Source organism: Ananas comosus, linkage group 9 (genome assembly GCF_001540865.1).
Source record: "Ananas comosus cultivar F153 linkage group 9, ASM154086v1, whole genome shotgun sequence".
NCBI classification, from domain to species: domain Eukaryota; kingdom Viridiplantae; phylum Streptophyta; class Magnoliopsida; order Poales; family Bromeliaceae; genus Ananas; species Ananas comosus.
This window is the reverse complement of record NC_033629.1, coordinates 6,276,420-6,299,836: the sequence shown is the minus strand read 5'-3', so window position 1 is coordinate 6,299,836 and position 23,417 is coordinate 6,276,420. Positions and strand designations below refer to the sequence as shown.

The window sequence follows — 23,417 nt, the reverse complement described above, 5'->3', positions numbered from 1 at the left end:
GAATCGTCGATTCCCCGTTTCTTCGGACCCTTCAACATTTTTTGAAAATGTCGAACCAAATCCACTGGCCATCATCATCGTCTTCGCCATGGTCATCTCCAACCTTATCGGTACAGTGTTTTCGAAAGAAGAGGGGAGGGAAATCAAGAATTTTCCGTTTCTTCGGACCCTTCAATCCCTTTCGAGAACATTGAATCAATCCACAAAACTCTCAAACCAGTTCAGATTCAATCCAAATCGAGATCAAACGGAAATTTCTTCGGACTCCAAATCGAATTGCAAAATCAAAAGGAAATTTTTTCGAACCCCAAATCAAATTACAAAATCAAAAAGGAATTTCCTCGGATCCCAAATCGAATTGCAGAATCAAAAGGAAATTTTTTCGAACCCCAAATCAAATTGTAAAATCAAAAGGGGATTTCTTCGGACCCCAAATCGAATTGCAAAATCAAAAGGGGCTTTCTTCGGACCCCAAATCAAAATCGAATTGCAAAATCAAAAGGGGATTTCTTCGGACCTTAAATCAAATTACAAAATCAAAAGAGGATTTTCTCGGACCTTAAATCGAATTGCAGAATCAAAAGGGGATTTCTTCGGACTCCAAATCGAAATCAAACGGGGATATCTTCGGACCCCAAATCAAATCAGAATCAAAAAGGAAATTTTTTCGGACCCCAAATTAAATTAGAATCAAAAGGGGATTTCTTCAGACCCCAAATCAAATTGCAAAATCAAAAAGAAATTTTCTCAGAGCCCAAATTGAATTGCAGAATCAAAAGGAGATTTCTTCGGACCCCAAATCAAATTAGAATCAAAAGGGGATTTCTTTGGACCCCAAATCAAATTGCAAAATTAAAAGGGGATTTCTTCGGACCCCAAATCAAATTACAAAATCAAAATGAGATTTCTTCGGACCCCAAATCGAATTGTAAAATCAAAAGGGAATTTTTTTCAGACCCTAAATTGAATTGCAATCCTTTTGAACCCAAATCCAAACAAAGTCTAGAAATAAAAAATCAAAATATGAAAACCAAAATCCAAAACCAAAACCCAAATTCAAACCTAAATCCAAACACTGAAACCCAAAACCCGAAACCTAACAAACCCCAAACCAAAATTCAAAAACCAAAACCCAAATCCAAACCCAAATCCAACCTAAATCCAAACCCAAAACAAAAATCAGTCCACAAATAAAAATCCAAAACCAAATCTAATCCACAAATAAAAAATCAAAACCCATAAAACCCAAATACAACCCAAGTTCACAAATAAAAATCCAAAATCAAAACCTAAACCCAAAAAATCCAAATCCGATCAAGTCAACAAATAAAATCCAAACCTGAACCCAAATGAAGTCCACAAATAAAACCAAATCCAAAACCCAAATTTGATCAAGTCCACAAATAAAATCCAAACCTGGACCCAAATCAGGTCCACAAATAAAAACCCAAACTTAATCCAGTCTACAAATAACCCTAAATCCAAATCCAATCATAAATAAAACCCAAATTATGAACCAAATCCTATAATCAAGTTCATGAACCGTGCCCAAGTCCATGACCCAAACCTCAAACATCATGAACCATGCCCAAGTTCATGACCCAGACCTCAAACACCACGAACCATACCCAAGTTTATAAATCTAGTCCCATGAACCAAAACTCATAAACCAAGTTCATGAACCATGAACCAAGTCCATGAAGCTTACCCAAGTTCGCGAACCAAACACCACGAACCATACGCAAGTTCATGAACCAAATCCCATAAACCATGAACCAAGTTCATGAAGCTTATCCAAGTTTGTGAACCAAACACCATGAACCATACCCAAGTTCATGGACCAAATTCCATAAACCATAAACCAAGTTCATATACTGTAGTGTACCGAATTTTTAATAGAGAAATAAGAGTAAATAAAAATATATAAAATTGTGCAAATGAGAGGAGCTAAGGTGTAATTGTGCAAATGAGAGGGGCTAAGGTGTAATGGTGCAAGTAAAAGAGTTTACTTGGAGGGCAAGTCTCCCTATGTTATGAGAGGGACTAAAGTGTAATTGTGCAAATCAAGGGTTTACTTGGAGGGCAAGTTTCCTATGAGTGTGAGTGAACCCTTGCCCCCTTTTTCCCAAACCGTAGGAAAGAGAGAGTGGGCTTTCTCTCTCTTTCTCTCTTTGTCCTTGTGGTCTCTCTTTCTCCCTCCCTCTTTCTCTTTATCAAAAAAGAGGATTAGCTAAAGAAAGGATTTGCTAAAGAGAGGATTAGAGAATACTAATTGGAGTTGCTTGGTGGTGAAGCAAGCTTAGTGGAGAAGAAGGCTTGGAATTGAGCTACTTTCTTCATCTTCTTCATCACTTGGATTAGAAAAGAAAGCTTGTTTAAGGTAAGCTTCATGGGCTCTAATGGCATATAGCTAGAGATGGGTTTAAATCTCTTAGAATCTAGCTAGATGGAAATCCTAGTTGATGTTAGGTTGCTATTTGCTAGAATCATGAATTTATATAGTGTATTATTGCAATAGTGACCTCTAGGATTTTGAAAGAGAGCTCTTGATCATGAGAGGTTTTAATCTCAATTGATCATATGTTTCCGCAATTGAAGGTGAAACCGATTCGGAGGATCATTCGGATTGAGATTCCGTTGAGCCGGTGGTGGTCAAAGTGAAGAAAATTCTATTTTGCTTCATTTGTCGCAGTTGGAAGAAAACAACGGCCATAAATCGCGCTACTAGGCTACTCGCTTCGTGTCGACATCACGAGGTGGGGGGTGCTATCCGAAATAGCCGAGTTTCATTCTATGTCTAAGTTCTACTTTTATTGATCATATATCATCATGCATAGAATAGTGAGAATCCTATGAGTTGTGGTAATTTCATGCTTAGTGTGAGGGATAATGATCCATGATTGCATGATACTTGTAGGAATATCTATTTGCATGATGTTGAGATAGATGTGGACATGTATGTTGTATGAGAACTTTTATATGATGCTAATATAAATATTGTACATGTTGTATGAATTACTAGTGGACATATGCATGTGAATATGATGTAAGAATAGACTAGATTCATGAGGAACTAGTATGTAAACCAATGACATTGTGAGAATTGAAAACTAATGCATATGTGGCCGACCTAAGCAAAGCATGCCTTGTGATGATTGGGATATGGTACTCCCGTGGCCCTCGAATGAGAGGACTTGATCATACTCGCATTGTCTGTTATAGCTTGTGGATGGTCGCTCCTCCCAAGCAGTGAGCTCCGGAGTTGAATCACATTGAGATTGGAACGGGGGAGAGAGTCACTACGGTGCGCCCTCGGCAGACGGTCACGGTTGCGTGACAGTGTGTGTGGCGAGTGATTCGACCTTCGGGCGAATCGTTTGGATTTGACATAGGCATGATCATGGCATTTCGTATATAGTTTGCATACATGACAGAACTTAAACATGTACTTGTTGACATGATTGCATTATTGGTAAAGGCATAGCTACACATTTGAGCATTATATAGATGTGTATGAGCAAGGTTAGGCTTATTGTTTATCTATTATCTCCTTGACATACTATCATTCTATTGTTTCTATGCCTTTCTTGGACCTAGTGGGAAAATCGGCGGGGTTGGCGGCCGAACCCACTGGGAACTATGGATAATAGTTCTCACACCCTGTTTTGCAGAGCCTAGTTCGAGCGCGTGTGTCGAGGATCGCGGCAAGGGCGTCGCGCAGTAGATAGCGTGGACCACTGGCGTTAGCTCTCTACCCTCGAGTATAATAAAAAAGGAAAGAATGATATGTAAAACTTTTTTGTGAAGAGGTGTAATGTATTTGAGAGATGGTATTTTGGTTGTATGTATGAAAAGTGAAGTGAAATATGTAATGGTTCATGTGTGTGAACAAGTAATGTAATAGATAATTTAAATTCTCTTGTATCTGTGATTGCCTCTCTCAATGTTGAATGCTAACATCTCTTGTTGGATATGTATGCATAGACTTTGTTACGCTTCGGGCGGGCAGGGGAAACTCTGTCCGTTCGGCGGGTCTGTTTTGGACCCGAACTGTCCAAATTGGCGGTGTCAGGTCGTGACATATACCATATCCATAAACCATATCCAAGTTCATGAACAAAATCTCATGAACCGTGAACCAAATAATATAAACCAAATCATGAACCAAGTCCATCAACCAAGTTCATGAACCAAATGAATTAAGTTCATGAACCATGAACCAAGTCGATAAACCAAGTTTACGAACTAAATGAATCAAGCTCATGAACCATAAACCAAGTTCATATACTAAATTCATGAACCATATCCAAGTTCATGAACCAAATCCCACATACCAAATATCATGAACCATAAACCTAATCTCGTGAGCCATACACCAAGTTCATGAACCAAATCCCATGAACCATACACCAAATCTTATGAACCATACACCAAGTTCATGAATCATAAACCAAACCTTATGAACCAAATCCTATAAACCATACACCAAGTTCATGAACCAAATGGAGCCCGATGCAATTTGGCACGATTTGGTGATGTTCTGGAGAAGAAATTGCATAAGTGCATATTAGTTGAATTGGAGTATTTATTCAAAAAATGCAGCATTTCATGTATCAAATTGCACGATTTTTGAGGTTGAGGAACTTATGAGCAAAATACACCTATGGGTGAGTTTTGGGTTTGAAATTGTGAATTTGAGGGGCCAAATTGCAATTTTTGCAATTCGTGAAAATAGGACATTATGTGAAGGGGTTAACATTTCATGTGAGAAATTCTGAAATTTTCATGAGCGAAAGGGCTCAAGTGAAACTAGACTCAGTGAGGATCGGGTGGACTTAGGTTTTACGAAATTCTGAGATTTCTGTGGAAATTGGCACGCGATTAAAGTTGGTGAGAGAAAATCAATCGAGGGGACGTTTTCACAAAAGGTGTGACTTTTAATATAGTAAACTGTAAAATTTTTCAATGAGTAGGGTGCTTTTACATAATTTAGGCTGTGCTGTGGAGTTGTGCGCAAAAGGGGTGTAAGATGCAATTGTTACAAATAGTAATAATTGTATATATGTATTATTATACAAACATATACTACTTATGTGTACATGTATATAAGTATATATATACATGTATAGATGAGTGGAACCCTAGTCGTACCATCCCCTCACCCTCCCCGTGCTCGCCGGAGTACGGCCTTCCCCGGCAACCCCTCTCGATCTCCCTTTCCCTTCTTCTTTCTCTCCCTCTGTTTATATATATATATATATATATATATATATATATATATATATATATATATATATATATATATATATATATATATATGTGGTTTGTTTGTTTAACAGTATAAATATAAATCCGTACGTACGTTAAAAAATACAAAAATAAAAATCACGCAGCGCTACGCTAAAGTGCGGCTGTTNGAAAAAAAAAAATAAGTAAAAAGGAAAAAAAAAAAAAAAAAAAAAAAAAAAAAAAAAAAAAAAAAAAAAAAAACCATCCGTTGAACCTTTCTCCTCTACCCTATAGAAAAAATTTTTTAGAAATGTAGAAAGCAAAAGAATAAAGAAGGGGAAAAAATAAAAAAAATAAAAAAATAAAAAAATGAGTTTGTGGTCCCGAGCGTGATCGGCTGCCGCCGCCGCTGCCACCACCGACCTCCATGTTCCAGATGGTGGACGCCCGGAAGCTTGTCTCCACCTCTCGGATCTCGACAGGTTTTCCAGTTCGGTGGGGTCCTTCCGGGGATCGGTCGGGTTTCCTCAGCGACTTCGACATCCCCACCACCGCCACCGCCCCACTGGGGCGCCGTGTCCGCTTCGGCGCGGTCAAGGTGGGGCTCCCCTCCCCGGTGGAGAGAGAAAGATATATATATATATATATATATATAAAAAAAAGGAAAGAAAGGATGCCCACCTCTTTCCTTTCAAAAAAAAAGAGAATGAAGGAAAGTATTCAAAATAAAACAAAATGAGTATAAATTAGTTTATTGAGGTTTGTTTCCTCAATAAGTTTGTAATATACCGAAATCTCGGTAGAGTATATCAAACTTTAGTCAAATTGACTAAAGTGTGCGAGAGAAATAGTTGGACAAAGTCTATTTGACATTCCAACAAATTTGGAAGGGTTAAAGTTGAGTTCCAAGTAGTTGGAAGGGTTTTAGCATTGTTCGGTGCGAAATGGAGTCAAGCATTGCCAAAACCACAGTCTGGGGCCCTGCGTACCGGTGACAGCCCCGATGCGTACCGGTACCTGGCAGGCAACCAGAGAACAGTAGCTCTCGGGTTTGCCCTCTGCGGTGCGGCGTACTGGTGACACCCCTGGTGCGTACCAATACCCTGCAGCAACCCGAGAAACAGCAGCTCTTAGGTTTGATCTCCACGCGATGGCGTACCAGTGACAAGAACCCGCGTACCGGTACGCAGTGCTGCGAACAGCAGGGTGAGTCTGCTGCAAATAAAAGAAGGTGGAGGGTTTATGTAACACACTGGACTTTTACAAATTGCAAGGTTCGAGTGTTTTACTTGTGTTTCGAGTTTTTCCATATTTTTTGGAGGGTAATTAATAGTGTTCCGACCTATGGCTTGCATCTCGAGAATTGAGGTTTAAAACTTTGCATCAAAACCCAAAAAGATGAATTTTTGGTCTGCTCTCGGGTTCGCCTCAGTAGGGCTGTGTACCGGTACAGCTTTGATGGTTGTGCCGGAAAAGATTTTGTACCGGTACACCTTGATGGTTGTACAAATGTGATTTTCAGCCAACCCGAGCCTCAGGTTTGTGTGTTCGGGGGATTTGTACCGGTAGACTTTCCCGTGTACCGGTACACTTTGCCAGACTGCAAACTGGCAGATCTGCAGGGGTGTATTTGCATTGTTGCTTCTCTATATCAGCCCCCACGCCCCTTGCTGTGTTCCCTAAGCTTGGAACAGCAGAGAAGAAGGTAGGGGACCTCCTTTCTTCCCCTCTTTGGATTTTACTTCTCTTTTTCTTGAATTTTGATGGTTTAATCTCTCCTTTTTGCTTCTTGGTGGCATTTCCACCATTATTGAAGGTTTGGAGCTTGGAGAGGAGCTTGTTTGAGAGGAAATCTTCAACCCTAGTTGGTTTCGAGCCTAGTTTGGAGCTTCTTAAGAGGTTAAAAGCTTGTTTTCTCCTTTTGATCCATGATTTAGTAGATTTCTTGAGATGAATCCCTAGGAATGGGAATTTAGGGTTTGAAATAGGGATTTTGGATTTAGGGCTTTTGGAGCTCAATTGTTTGGATTAGAACATTCCCCTAGGTTGGATTGGAAGGGTTCTAGCTCCCATTTGGAGCTTGGGAAGGGTTTGCTACACTATAGGTAAGTTTTGGCTCTTTTGTTGAGTTGGTTAATGTTTAACCATTGGATTGTTCGTAACGTTCGTTTAACTCTCCTTTTACAACCTTTAGAGTGCTAGGAGAATAGTGGGCAACTTCGTTCGGCGAAACGAAAGAGTTTGAAGTGTTTCCGGTAGGTTTGACCTCACCGAAATGGGTGAACTCCCCCTAAACCTTCTTTTGGTTTTTAGATCTAATTAAATGCTTTTTCATGCTCAAAATGACATGCTAGGATTTATGAGAACACATTACATATATGCTATGTAAAGTTAATTGATACTCTATATAGTAGAGGCTTTGATGTGAACTTGTGCAGGAATTAGCTCTAGTGGGTGAATTCTCTTTTATGCAACCTTAGAAGGCATGTTAGAGTATGATTGACGGTGTGACCCTTGGGGGATCTCGACTTATGGGTTTAGTAAAGTGATCATTTTACATGTTAAACAATATACTTGTGTAGACAAAGAAATAGGGCTTTGCGACCTAGTAATTAACAAGATGTTGACCTTGAGTTTAATAGCATATCTACATGACTTGGACTTGTGCATGAATGAGACTTAACAAATATTTGTATGATATACCACACTTATTGTAGACAAGTAGTTGTGACAGGGTGACATAGTACATGTAAGATCCATAAGAAACCAAGTTGGAACATTCATTCTAGTTGAATATATGCATGTGGCATTATTGAATGAAAGCACTCGCATGATTGTTATTATTCCATAAGGTGGAGGCAGGGTAGAAAGATATATGTGCATGGCTTGCATCATGAGCATTGTAAATAATTTGTGATAACTATGCATACACCATAAGAAAGTGATTACCTTAGCTATAGTGGAATAGACTAAGTGTGAACTTTCATTGAGACTTGAAAAATAGTGAACTATTCTAGATAGGATAATGACATGTGTTATGTGAATATGAACTAGAGACTTTTACTTGACATAGTAAATATAAACGTCATGTAGTGACATTCGGGTTAGTAAATGATAATCTTGACACTTGATACTATACTTGGACCTTTGGGGTTGTGCTACATATTCCATATTTTAGACATGATGACCGAGAGCTAGATACTATTGATCATGCTTGCTTGTCATTGTGCTTATTCGCACATACTTGTGAGGGTCGCTCCCCACAAGCCGGCACTCCGGAGATGACCTACGCGACACAAGCTCGCCCGTGCGGGATTGAGCTTCAAAATGGGATGCCGTGGGGGAGGCTCATTCCTAGAGTGGGGATGTTGACTACCACAGGGCCATTTTTGGCACGGCACAAGCCGGACTACACACGTATAGATCCATGACGAGAATTGAACTATGATACCAAAAGTGAAATGAGAAAACTACTAGAAAGTGCATCATAGTTGGATTTGTAGATATGCATGATAGTGCATAATGTGAACTTATGTTAGTCATCTTTGGCATTGACACTCTAGTGGTAGTAGATTACATCTTTGTGGATTGACATATTGTATGGTTAGAATAGTAATAAAAAGTATCATCCTTTATTGTAATATTATGAACATAATGGACATGCACGAAAATTAATATACAAAGGATTATGCTTGTAAACCGATATTGACATCTAGTTGATCAAATGACAATAGAACCTCATATGCATAATAGTATTTGTTTAGTAGAAGCATGACTTTGATGAACATGTTTAAATACATGCCTTTCATATCTGTTTATTAACTTACCTTTATAGCATGCTTATGTTAGCCTAGTGGAGCATTTTCGCTGAGATCAGTAATTGCCCACTGGGAACTATTTTTAATAGTTCTCACACCCTCTATTTTTATTATTGTTTTCAGAGCTATCCGCATCGGGAGTGGCTAGGGATCGAGGCAATGGGTTAGCAACTAGCTAGAGCCCTACGGAGTTATTTTAGTTGGACCCGATGTCATATTTTCTTTTTGTACCTTAAGAAAAAATGTATTATGTATTTGTTTAGAGCTTTATGTTAGATTCTGGATTTAGTTGTATACTTTTGTATCTCTATTGTGGATCCCTTTATACTAGAACTTTAGTGATTTTATTATACTCGCTCTGATAGCCTTATTAGAACTTCTATGTTCATTTCTTGTTTAGTAGACGCCTTGTGTGCATTGTGTTTGTTGGTGTACACGGCGGGTCTATGCATGTGCCGGCGGGCTTCCGCTGGGCCCAGGGCATGACAGTTTATTTGCTATTGTGATAGCCTATAAAAATACCCTAACCTCTCATCTCTCATTCACAGCAGTGAGAACACCTTCCTCTCTCATTCACAGCAGTGAGAACACCTTCCTCTCTCATTTCTCTCCCTCTCTCTCTAGGAACTTTCTCCTAAGGTGCTTGGAGGAGATTAGAGGAGATCTGAAGGTGGATTTGGAGCTTTGGAGGATCTAGACCTCTCCTACAAGGTGGAACTTGGAGTGCTTCTAGCTAGGCTAAGGTAAGGTTTCTTGTAAGATTGATGTTAGGGTTTGGTTTTATACCCTAAAACACTTGATTTTAATCTTCTTACATAAAAGAAAACATAGTAGAGACCATGGAACCTCATGAAATCCATGTTTGTCCATGAGCTCTCATGGTAGAATCTTAAGGTTTGTTTTAAATACCCTATGAGATGGTTTAAATGATCAAGAAATGGTTTTAGAGGGATTCCTAGATGACATTAAGCTTGTTTTTGCCTATCTCAAATATCCCTATGGTGTACTTGGTTGTAGGGCATTGTTAGGGCACCAAAATTGTGGCTTTTGTCCTAGGTTGGTTTAAATGTAACTTGACCGTGTAGAAATCTAATTGAAGGTATTTCCGACGCATTGAGAGACTCGGTTCGAAGATCCGACGAGTCTACGCGAGGATATTGAAGAAAAAGCCTATTTTGGCTTCATTTTGCGCAGTGGAAGAAATAAGCGTTCAAAAATCACGAGAATTGAATGTAGCACCTTTATAACCATACGAGGTGGGTGGTGCTTTCCGAAATCCTTGAATTTTCTTTTATGTCTAAGTGTCATTTATTAAGCATATGTGAGTATGGCTTCTTCATGCATTGTAGGGTGTGATGAGAGCATGTGGACATGTGTTGTTGAATGCTTTTAATACAAATGCATTTGAGATATTGTGAACTAGTGAGAACATGTAAAACCTTATGTATGCATGAATGGCGACAAAGACCTAGATGAGGCAAAGAACAAAATGACATTATGACATATGGATTGTGTGGCATTAGTGAATGCATTAAATGCTAGAGATGAAATCCTAGAGTGTGGCATTAATAAGTATTGAATGCTAGAAAGAACACTTAATGTGTGTCGGCAATGAAAGTTAAAGAATGCAAGTAGAGTGAATAGTTGACATTATGACATAACAACCTTATAGTTAATGGTCATATGTGCATTCTATCCTTATAGTTAAGGATTGGATTGAACTTGGAATCCTTATAGTTAAGGATTGATCATACTCGCCTATAAGTCTTGGCTCGAGGGTGGTAGCTCCCTCTCAAGCGATGAGCTCCGGAGTTGTCATCAACTGGGTTGATCGTATAAACCTTCCCAGTAGACGGTCCCGTCGGGAGGCAGCTTAAGGCCCGACAAAGAGGGATTTGAGTTGGTGAGTTGTGGGCAAACCTACGGGTTGGCCGTGAGATTGGATAATTGAATTCGGATCTTGCATTCATCATGAGCATTCTAATTAAGCATCCTTATTTTTATCTATTGTTCAGGCATATTAGCTGCAATTGTATAGTTTGGTTACTATCTATCTGTTTATTCTTCTATTATATTTGATTTAGACCTAGTGGGAAAGTCGACGAGGTCGGCGGCCGAACCCACTGAAAACTTTGTTGTATTTCTCACCCCTTTATTTTCCACAGAGTCGGGACCGAGTGAGCAGGCCGACGATCGCGGTAAAGGTATCACGCCATATCTAGTGATCACCTGAGTGGGTTTCTTATATGTTTAGTTCATACTTTTTATATCATCTTTTGTATTTGATGATTTTAGTATTATGAACGATGTAAAAAGAGCTTATGTTAAATGTAAAAGCTTAGGTTTTTTGATCAAAACATGTTATATAATTTTGGGAGATCATGTGATGTAAAAGAAATTGTCACGCCCCGGGGTCCCTTTTAGATTTAAAAGCAATGCGGAAGCACCCAAAAATTTTTTTTTGAAAAACCTGAACCCCAGGGTATGCCAGATCCGCCACAAATATAGGGAGTTCACTGTTCACACGGACAAAGTCTCCCCTGTATTTGCACAGTGTCACACAAGTACAAGATACATGACGGGATACAACCACCACAACTGAACTACAAACATTCATACATTTATATATTCATACACCATTCACTATAGGTTTACATTGAGAGTTTAATCATAAATCCACAACTATTTGTTTAAAATGTTTCCTATCCGGGAATTCATTTTGAAATACTAATTGACGAAAACTACGAGAAAACTTTTTTTAAAACCGTTTCCACACGGAAACCCTTTTTCTTTAAAACACGCTACCACGAGAGGTAGAAAATCGTTTTCATCTCAAAGAAAACCATAGGTTCTTTAGTTCATTTACCAAAATCACATTTATCCAAGTAAACAAAAATCAATTGAACTAATATACTTGAGTCATGTCATCAGAAATAAAGAAGGTAGCAATTAAACTAAACAAACCGCGTCGGAAGCTCTATCGACCGCTGTGAATATGTCTCACGTCATGTCTCACCCTCACCGCCCGCAATATCTGAAAAATGATGGGGGAGGTGAGAATATGTAAACATGTCTCCCCTCCCAGTGGGCACCGCAAGCCGATGAAGGTGAGGACTACTCACCGGATATGGAAGAGATAAATAAGGTCATGAGCAGATATAACAAATACAGTAGCTGTAAACTGGAAAGAAGTAGAACAATAACAGAATATATAACTACCGCTACTGTAAAGAAGAACTAAATGCACATATGGATATCAAAACTATAGTAGTAAGACAAACATAAAAAGAGAACCATAAATATGCATGCAACAACCGCTACTATAGTCATATGCGTCAACCGGACATGTAGACCGAATATACCCAATCTGAAATCTGTGCTCTGTTGGTCCGCACCGCAGACCTCAAGCGTGTGCCCACTGCCACTCTACCATGCATATAACCCAGTCTAGGCCGTTGGACTCACGGGTTGGCACACCGAACCACTTTTTTGGAAAAGAACACCTAGCCGCGGTGGATCAGACCGCTGGAATTCGTGAAATGCGTACGAGTCTCGGGCGATCAATGCTGATATGTCAATAGCCAACCGTCGGCAACTAGCCGACAATCACCGCTCTTCAGGGCAAACCGACAAATAGGTCATCAAACTATAAGAAAGGCCAAGAACCGACCACTCAGGTCAACTAGGATGGAACAACTCAACATCCTCCCAAAAGTATGCAAGTACTGCTCAATGTCAACTAAATGTATATACGCAAGAACCGACTGATAGGTCACAAGAGTGTAGCAATATAATCCAGAACTACCGTAAGCTACTAGCCGACAATCCTACCCCTCAGGGTACACCGACCTCATAAGTCATCAAACGACAAGAGTCACGAAATTGACTGAATAGGTCACAGTACTAGATACCAGAACCGACCAACTAGATCATGGATCTCATAAGAAATCATAAACCAGCTCTACTGCTACTCATGATACTAGACATGCAAACAACCAAGTAGAGCATAACAAGAATAACGAAGGTGCTAGGCCCAGCATAATATATATATGCGCAGGATAGTAACAAGAGAATAAGGGTAAGAAGATAGTACCACTGTACCGACTTCGGATCGAAGTACCGACCTGTAAGAATAGCGTGCCTGTCTCTCGACTGTGAAAGATCGTCAACCGGACCTACGGAGGGTCTACCGGGTTAGTATATAACCCACAAATAAGAAACACCAAACGCATAGCCCCACAAATAAACCCACGGGAATCGGTTTCCTAAAACTGATTATCGTAACTCGTCGGGGATCCCGAAAGTCGCACCGGGACTTCACCGGGACCCACGAACTGTCCCGAAATTCACCGACTCGTGTTACGAGTCACCCGCTACCACTAAACACCAATATTCGTATGACATGGCAGCAAACATACCACCTCACATCGAAACGATTATCGTCAGATAATCGTTCCGCTCTAGGTTTCCGAAAGTGTCCAATTCGACACCGGAACCCACCGTCGCTCACCCATCGTTTTTGAGCCCTCGAAACGACGCGGTTGACTAGCCAACAAGGCTCGGCGACATAACAATTTATCACGAGGCACCGTCGAAAGAATTCCGAATCGAAAACGCGTTTCGTCGGCGGATTTCGTCGAAAAACGCACTGAAAATCAACATTTGATTTCCGAAAAAGCCTGGGGTCTTGGACAACCAGTCCAGAGGTCACCCACTGTCCTTACACACTACCCACAACAGCCGCGAAGTGCACAATTGCACAAAAGCCCTTGCAAATACCTAAAATCACATCATTTAATGTGATTTTCGGGGTTTTACGTCTCGACAGTGCAAACCGAGGACCTTCTAGCCTGGCCGAGACACTCACTGATAGGTCTCGACGTGCCGGAGGCCGTGCTCACAATTCGGAGCATGGCCGACCACTGTGGAGAGCGCAGGAGCAACACGAAAGTCTGCAAACTGCGCGCACAACATGAAAAACATGCTTATCTCGCAAATCAGGGCGTCGCTGACTCCAACGAAGGTGGCCACGATGATCTGCACTGATCAAGGATCATCGTGCTCACCTTCGGAAGCCTCGGGGTGGCCTCGGGTCACCAAAACAGTGACCCGAACCCGAGACAGTGCACAAAACATCTACAATAAACTCACCGGAGCTTGGTGGAGAATAAGGTGGCCGACAGCGGCCGGACTGCGGGAGCGCCGGTAGGGGGAGGCTGCTGGTGACGGAAGAAGGCCGGGGCCCGCGTTGGTTGGCAACGGGAGGCGGCGGAGGCGGCGGGCAATGATGCCCTAGCCGCAACAAGGTAGTGGGGAGCTCGGCTCCAAGTCCGGCCGGCGGGGGCTCCAGCGCCGGGAGCTCCGGCAGTACCCAGGTGCGGCCTGCCACGGGAAGGTGGCGCGCGGGTCGGTCGGCGATGGGAGGCGGCGGCGACTACTCAGGAGCAACCCGAGCCCGTGCGAGCTCGGCTAGGGTTCACCCGGTCACAGCGGCCACCACGGCGGCCGGGGACCCGTGGGGACGTCGGAGACAGCGGCGAGGGATCGCCCGAGGTTGGAGGAGGAGGAGGAGGAGGGAGTTGGCGAGCGACGGCGTCGATCACCCGCAGCTCAGGTGCGGCCACCTGAGCTCAGCTCGTCAGAGGGTCGCCGCGGCGGCGCCTAAGGCGTGCGGCGGCGCGGGGGACGACTAGGGACCAGCCGGGGCTTCGCTGGAGATCGGGACCACAGCCAGGGGAGGGCCCGAAGGGTGTGGGTCCTTCCCTGTGGTCTACGGCAAGTTGGAGGGTGCTAGATGGAGAAAGCAAGGGAGGAGAGGCAAATGGGCTCCTTTCCAGCAGCCAAAGGAGCTTTCCGGCAGCCGGAGGAGCTCGCCGGCGGCCGGGGGTGCGCTCTGTGATGGTAGAGAGGTCTTTCGGTGACGGCTAGGGCGCAGCTAGGGTAGATGAGGCTATATAGGGTTAGGGTTAGCATGGAAAACCCTAAGTGGTCTTTTTATGCAAATGGCATTTTGCACAAAAGTCCTCCATAGTTGATTATTTTCAACTACGTTCCTCACAGCGCGTGTATAACGCGTGTATTCACCACCATGTTCGATTTCGTGTGATTTGGTACATAAAATATAGGGGTTTCCGTGCGAGATACGAAAATGATCCATAGGACCCTTCCTGAATAAACGCGTGGTATCTAGTGAGCCGTCCGTCGGATTTTCAAACGGACTGCGCTAGCGCGTTCAGCACGACCGGGGCATCACATTCACGATTTTGTTTCGCCCGAAATAGTCACCATTTTGCGACAAAAGTCATCCTCTCTCTCCAATTATTCTATACACCACACATAGACATATGTGTAAACCCAAAAACTTTAAATTCAAATTCGAATTTGAATTTCCTACCACCAGTAGGTACCAGAAACATCCCTCACCCAACTCTAGGTCACAAGCATAGAGCACGAGGAGTTTTATAATGCAAGAACAACAAAGAATGAAAACCCTCTTTTCGATCCGTGCATCAAAATCCAAATCCGTCAGTGCCATTGGGTTTAGGACAGTCGAACCATCGAAAACGAGCTATTGGATCAATATAATCGGAGTCCAATACGCGCCAGAAGCCATCTTTACTCATCAGCCTCTCCGGAAAACCGGAGTTACTATTCACTTTAAGTGATTAGTAATGATCGCGTAACTTCTCATTTTAACTCGCTTTCTCCTGAAATTTGACGAGTGCTTATGTAATTAAATTACACAAAAAAATATCGTCAACAGAAAGTTTAGCTACACTGCCAAAATCTCAATCCTTACAGAAATGATGAAAAGAATGTAAATGTAACTTGTGGTTGAATGTATGTATGTGATTAAAAGTTAATCATTGTACTTGTATATTGTGTAGTTTAGTACTTTCACTTTTGGCCATTGCTTGCCCTCGTGCAAGCCATATATATCTTTGTTCCACTACGTAGAATTCATATATACATGATTTATATGTGTGTTGTGTCGCGCCCTTGCCCCGAAACCCCTACCAATTTGGTTCGGTTCGGGCGCGGCGGACGGACGTCGAACGGACATGACCTCCTCTATTCGCCCAAGGCCAAACAACCTGATCAAGTATAATTAAGCGCCTAGGAATTGCTTAAATAACATACATGATCAAATGCGATGCACACAAGTGCAATACAACTAAGAGCAAGAACCACAAGTAATATACAAGTGTATAAAGAGAGATAGTCTAACTATTACAACCATTCAATAGTTACATCATTTGGTTACATTACATTTTTATCTACCAAAATGTAAATACATGTTTTTTCCAAAATACATCATAGCTCTCCAATGCCTATCCAAAATATACATCTTCTAGTACACAAGGGTACTCTATATGCAAAAAAAAAAGCTACTAACTACTCACTTAGGGCGCTATGCCCTTGCCGCGATCCTCGCTCGGCTCGCACCTATGTGTACCTGTACCCCAAAACTACACGGGGTGAGAACTATATGAATATAGTTTCCAGTCGGTTCGGCCGCCGATTCCGCCGGTTTTCCCACTAGGTCTAAGCTGGCACAGATAGAGAGATAGATAGATATATAGAGAAATGAACTGTAACTACTCTATCATGCTACCAATGATAACGATGCATGCAACAACTACTATCATGCTAGTATCATGTCATGAGTATGGAAACGTACATAGCAATGCAATCTACAAAATACACTATGTAAGGTACCGAACTTCTAAAATCATGAAGTTACGGTGTACATTTGGTTGGAGAGCCATTTGAATGGTTTCGGTGAAGTTCGGTGAAGTTTGGGAGAAATGGGCGTTTCGGTGCGCGTAGGCGCGAAAACGAAATCCGAAATGCTATATTGGACCATGAGCTAAATCCGACATTAGCGTGGATGAAGATATGATGAAAACATGCTCAAAAATATGTTTGGAGAGTCTCGGTTCGATTTGAAATAAATCGGAGGTGAAACGAGCGAAAACGGATGAAAACGGGCGAAAATGCTGAAAATTTGGCTAATTCCTTGAGGCTGAGTTCTGGACCTTTGGGGACTGGTCTCTCAACCAAGGACCGGTCTCTTAGGGACCGGTCCCTCATCCAAGGACCAGTCCTCGTAGCCCGAAAATGCCCAGTTCGGGCTGTTGCAAGAAGAGACTTGTTGGGGGGTTTTTATGCAATTGTTGCATGGGTTAAGTGTATAGAGAGGGTTAGAACCTCTCTCTCTCTCTCTCTCTTTCCCTCACCATTTCAACCCCAACACCATCCCTCTCTCTCTCGCTAAACGAAAAAAAAGAAGAGAAGAAGAAGGGGAAGCGGAAGGAGAAGGAGAGAAAGAAAAAGAAGAAGGAGAACAAGATCAAGAAGGAGATCTTCATCCTCTCCTTCGTCTTCCTCGTGCTTGGAGCAAACCTAGAGATGTAAGCTTCTTAGCCTCTCATGGTAGATCCCTAGATATGTGGTTTTAATCTCTAGAAATAGTTTAATTAGATTCCTAGCATGCTAAATAGGTGATAAATGCTAGAATCTAGATATTTAAAGATAGGTTTTTGCCTAGTTGGAATCTAGGGCTCCGAAATAGGGTTTTTATAAATAGATGGGTTTGATCTCATTTAGACCTCTGTAAACCTAATTGCTAGGTAAACGAACGCGTTGACTAAGTCGGTTCGGCGATCTGTCGAGCCGTTATAAAGATATTGAAGAAACAAGCGATTTAGCTTCGTTTCTGCCTGGAGGGCCGAGGCGACGTCGTAAAATCATGGAAATAGATTTGGAGCACCGTGGCACATAACCGAAGACCTATAATTTTCGGGGCTGCAAAGCGGAGCACGGTTGAGGCGCAGTTGCAATATCGGGCCGTGCCGGATACCGGTGCCGCGGGAGGCCGATTACAAGTATGGACAAGCAATCGGAACGCGAATCGAGGTGGGTTGTGCTTACCGAAGCGACTAGATTGTTTTTATGTCTAAGAAAATTAAGAATCCATGTTGATGCATATAAATGTAAATGAGGCATGTAAATGGATGCATGTAGTTAACTCTAAAGAATGCATGTGAGCATAGTGCATATGTTAAGTCTTGTGTATCGGCAAGTTTCGTGAAGTGAGTCGGAGTCTTGAAGAACCGGTGCGTATCGTCGAAGATCGAAAAATTCAAGATTTTGAAGAAGTCAGAAAATATCTCACGACGTGAATCACGATGCTCAGGTAAAGTATAAATTCATGTTATGGTGATTCATACTTAGTTGTAGACGTTAGAATCATGTTATCAATATCTAATGGATAAGAAAGTGCATCGAAACTTTGCAAAACCCGAAACGGCGGAAATTTGCAAAGTGTACCGGTACAGCATCAGAAGTGTACCGGTACAAATTGTGTACCGGTACGACCATCAAGGATGTAACCGGTTTCACTGTTTCGTCAGGTTTTTCGTTCCGTCATCGTGTAACCGGTGACAGCTTAAAGTGTACCGGTACACAGTGTAAAATCGTGAAATCTTTCTAATCCGACTCCAATTGATTCTAAAGTCTATAAATAAGCTATTGGGCTTCTCTAACAGATTAAGCATCACGAAAATACATATTTGAGAAACCCTAGAGGCTCGAATTTCATCAAAAAATCTATTTTCTACAAAAAGCCTCTTTTAGATCAAATCGAGATATTGAAATTTGATATTAATATGTCGATTTGATCTCCGCTTCGCTTGGAGTTCTATTCCCTGGTTTTCTACGATACTCCAAAGCGAAGGATCACCATATTCATGATATTCTTCATGGTGGCGTCGTGGATTCGGCGTATTTGACGGCGGTTCGTGGATTCGGATCGTGGGCTCGTGGATTCGAGTGGCGTCGTGGATTCGGCGTGATTGAAGCTTCGTGGATTCGAAGTGGAGGCGTTCGTGGATTCGGACGTGAGGGCGTGGACAACCCGGAGGGTAGCGCGAAGATTCATAGGAGGTTAAGAGAGGTTGAGTCCGTGGAGTCGGTAATCACCTTGTAATCTTTTCTCTTAGTGAATTATTTTTTCGCGTGTTGGTCCCGTGGGTTTTTCTCCAAGTTGGAGTTTTCCCACGTAAATCTCGGTGTGCTTTTTATTTTCCGCATTTATTTTTATTGCATCGAGATTTGTGGTTTTTGGCCGTTCACCTATTCACCCCCCTCTAGGTGATAGATACAATCTAGATAGATCCTTGGGCTCCTCAAAACTTTCAGCATAGAATGAAATGCATGTTGATGACATAAGTTAAAATGCGAGGTAGAATGCATGATGAGCAAGTTATATAATGCTACATAATTACATGCATGCATGTGAGCATAATGGATAGAATGAATGTTAGATGAAGTGCATACTGATATAAGATATCATGCTAGATTCATAAGATATGAACTTGGTTGATTACTCTAGATTGATTAGAGAAATAATATTGGAAAACATGAACATATAACCATAATAGTCGATGGGACAACTAGGATGTCGAATAGATCGAGTGGCATCTAATCTGGTGTTAGTAAACATAGGTTGAACAGGAATGATATCGAACCTAGTGTTAATAAATATAGGTCGGACATAGTGATGTTGAACTTAGTGTCAGTGAATATAGGTTGAACTAGTAAACTTAGAGTTTTGTAACCTAGGTTGTGATATAGTAAACCTAGAGCGGCTTTGAACCTAGGTTGTTGAGTATAGTTGTAGCAGCCACTAGGATATTCTAGGTCGACAGTATAGGGTTGGTTATGGACCCTCGACCTGTGGAAATGGATTCCGGAATCCCAGGATCTGTGATGACCTGGGTATCAAGGCTAGGGCGTGCGTGACGACTTCGCCGCCGAGGTTGATACCAAGGATGGATTGGGGGTGACCGCACAGAGATCACCGCCCGGGGCTTGAACCATTGTTGTGGCGTGTGCGACAATTTCGCCGCCAGATGGTTAAGCCAGCTTGTGGATTATGCCGCCAGATTGACTTGAGCCATTGTTGGGTGAGGTGCGGTTCGTTCGTCGCTAGATGGCCAAGTCAAGGGACTTGAACCAGTGTTCGGCGCGTGCGACGACTTCGCCGCCAGCTGGTTTAGTCTCCGAGGGCAGCCAGTGTGCGGATTATCCGCGGATGATTGACTCGAGGCCGAGTCGGGTGGTTAGCTTGATTAGGTTAATGGAAATCTTATAAGCTAGTGATAAAGGTAAGAACTAAGGTAATAGAGACCTTAGAAGCTTGAGTTGAACTTGAATTGCGAACCTAAGGTAGTAGAACCTTAGAGGCTAAGTGACATGAGCTAAAGATTAACAGAGTTGAATGTAGAATCAATAGATCTATTGAATGGTTGCATAATTGCATAGAACTGCATAATATTCATATTGCATATTGTGAGGCATGTTATCTGTTAGTTGCATAGTGACATTATGATATATATCTCTAGATGTTTTTGGACTAACATGATTGCAGTGCCTCCTCGGACCTAATGGTCGAGCTTTTTCCTTGGGTGGTCGTACCCACTGGGAACCATGGAGTAGGTTCTCACCCCACATTATTTTGGGGTGTTACAGGTTCATACGTGAGCGGCGCGGTGGCGCGAGGAAAGGGTGTAGCTCAGTAGATAGTGCCCTACCCCAGAGACCAGAGCTAGCAGTACCCCATCGACATAGCTAGGGGTATAGAAAATGAAAAGAACACAATGTATCAAATTTGTAATAAGTAAACGATGTAATAACTTAGATTGTATTTGGAGGAATCAAATGAGAACTGTGATGTAAAAATGTATGAATGCATGTAATAACATAGGGTGTGTTATGTTGTTGATACCTTCCTTATGCAATCTGTTTGTTGAGTACTGTTCCTGGTTGGAACCTTTGTATTGTATTGATTGCGATGCCTTGAATGTACAGGGGAGACTCTGTCTGTAGTACAGGAAAAACCCTGTCCATTAGGCGCTGTCGACGCCGCGACCTCGGCCAAATAGGCGGGTGGTCGCGGGTCGTGACACATTATGTCTACTCAAGGTAATAATGTAAGTCTACTATGCATTTCATGTTTATTACCCAATCTACTTGGCTAACTCGTAGGTTATGCCCTCGACTCACTCTCAATCTCGTAGGTGAGGAGAAGCTGCACTCGCACACCAAGATCGTCTGTGGGACAATTACGTCTGCCCCTAGTAAAGTATTCCGGAGACTCGTGTCACGGTGGAGCGACCACCGACAGCGAAAACAGACTAGTGAGTATGTCCAATCCTCACAAGAGGATATCCTATCTACAAGGGTCAGAGTGCCTCTGTTGCACCATATACAGTGCATCATTGATGCCGGGATCTCTACTATCCCAAGGACCATGTCATGTTTACTACACTAGACTCGATGCCACTCGTTCAATCATTGTAGTAATGTTCTTTAACTAGTTGACATGCCACTCGTCCAATTAGTGTCCCAACTACACTAGTTCAATGCCACTCTACTAGGCTATCATATGTCCAAGTTCGGCTCTTTATGCCACTATAGGATTTTCATTGCATAAAACCCAATCCTCATGCTACTCTAGTCCATGTGTCCAACTCATAGTTACACTACTAAGAAGCATGCAAGGAATTAGAACTTGCAACTATCTACTAATTCTATAATGCAATATGATCAAGCATATATATATATAACTTAGACATAAAAAGAAACCCGAATGCTTCGGGTAGACACCCCCCGCCTCTTGAGGATATGGAGGCTCTAGAAATGCCCTCCAACGAACGTTACGACGACGTCTCGGCCTCTTAGGTCGAAATGAAGCTTGGTTCGCCTTGTTTCACCAATATCTTTTTGCTCGCTCGACGAATCGAAAATCCGACTTCGCCCTTGCGTTTAGACACCTAACAATTAGGTTAGAGGAGGGTCAAATGAGATCGATTCTCTACTTTTCCAAAAACCCCATTTTGGTGCCCTAGGGTTAGCACTATGCAAACCCACTTCAAAACCCTAGGTTTCTAGCTTCAATCCCACCATTCATGGTGCTAGAGGTCCATTTGGCCTCATCCCAAAAGCCAAAACCCAAAAACCCTAAGTTTCACAAGCTAGGGTTGGAAGCTTACCTCTATGTTAGCTTCAAAGAGAGAAGAGAGGAAGAGGGAGAGGTCCAAAGCTTCTTCTAACTTGATCTCCTTCTTCTTCTCCTTCCTTTTCCTTCTCTTTTCTTCTCTTTTCTTCTTCTTTCTCTTCTTTGCTCTTTTCTTTCTAGAGAGAGAGTGAGGGAAGAGAGTGTGTGAGGGAGGGAGTGGAATGAGAGCAAAAGAGAGGGAGGTGGTCCCCTATACTCTCTATTGTAATAATATTCCAACAGCCCCCTCCACTTTTGCATCTGTGCACTGCCCTCACTGGGCAGAATTCGGGCGGAGGGACCGATCTCCCCGACTTGGGACCGGTCCTCGAGAGCCTTCAGCCCGGGTCATGCGTTCGGAAACCGGTCCCTGTCCGAGAGACCGGTCCCTAGGAGACCGGTCCTTGCCTGAGAGACCGGTTTTCGAGACTAAGATTTTCAGGACTTAGCCAAATTTCTGGCTTTCTCGCTAGGTTCGCGTTCGGGGACCGGTCCCTCCCAGCGAGGGACAGGTTGCATCAAGAATCCCCGCAACCCCCAGCCTCGGGGACCGGTCTCTCCCTGCCAGGGACTGGTCCCCAAGAGCAACTTCTGCCGAGTGCAGGTTTTGCACTATTTGCTCTTCTAAACTCGTCTCTAAGGCACTTTTGGTGATTTAGACATCTTCGGCCTTTCCGAAGCTCACCAACACGACCCTTAGTCGATTCTAAATAAAGTCCAACTCTCGTATTTCGAGAATTCACTTCCTTACATGTTAAGCCTTGGGCGGACAGGGGAGGTGCTGTCCGTTCGGCGTCTGTTTGGCGTGCCGGAACCGATCAAATAGGCCGGGCTTGGGGCGTGACAAAGTTGATTTTTTGAATTATTCCCAAATGGGAATCACTTTTGAATCCTATATAAAAATATGATCCAAACTTGCAAAAAGGGGGTAGAGAATTTTTTTAGCAGAAGAAAGAAAGAGGATTTGAAAACGAAAAAAACAAAGAAAAAAAGAAGAACCCAAGAGGAGAAAAAAAGGTGAGAATTTTTTTTTTTTAACTTTTCCCTCACTCTCTCGCTCTCTCTCTCTTTCTCATGTTCATGCACGAGGGCCTCTTGTTGGGCATGCTGGCAGAGGAGGGGTGCCATGTGCACCCGCCCTCATTTGTCCGTACCACAACAAAGAAAAAAGAAAAAGAAAAAAATAGAGTTTGGCTCTTGCATTCGACTACGAGTTCGACAACCGTAAGGAAGTGAATTCTCGAAATACAAGAGTTAGACTTCATCCAGAATCGACCAAGGGTCGTGTTGGTGAGCTTTGGAAAAGC

At 42.4% G+C, this 23,417-nt stretch overlaps 1 long non-coding RNA gene across 1 annotated transcript; it reads left to right on the top strand.

The window, feature by feature from the left end:
- On the top strand, positions 2,617 to 3,922 carry LOC109715722. Its single transcript, XR_002217745.1, has 2 exons — positions 2,617 to 2,756; positions 3,672 to 3,922. It is a non-coding gene; the product is annotated as an uncharacterized LOC109715722 (long non-coding RNA).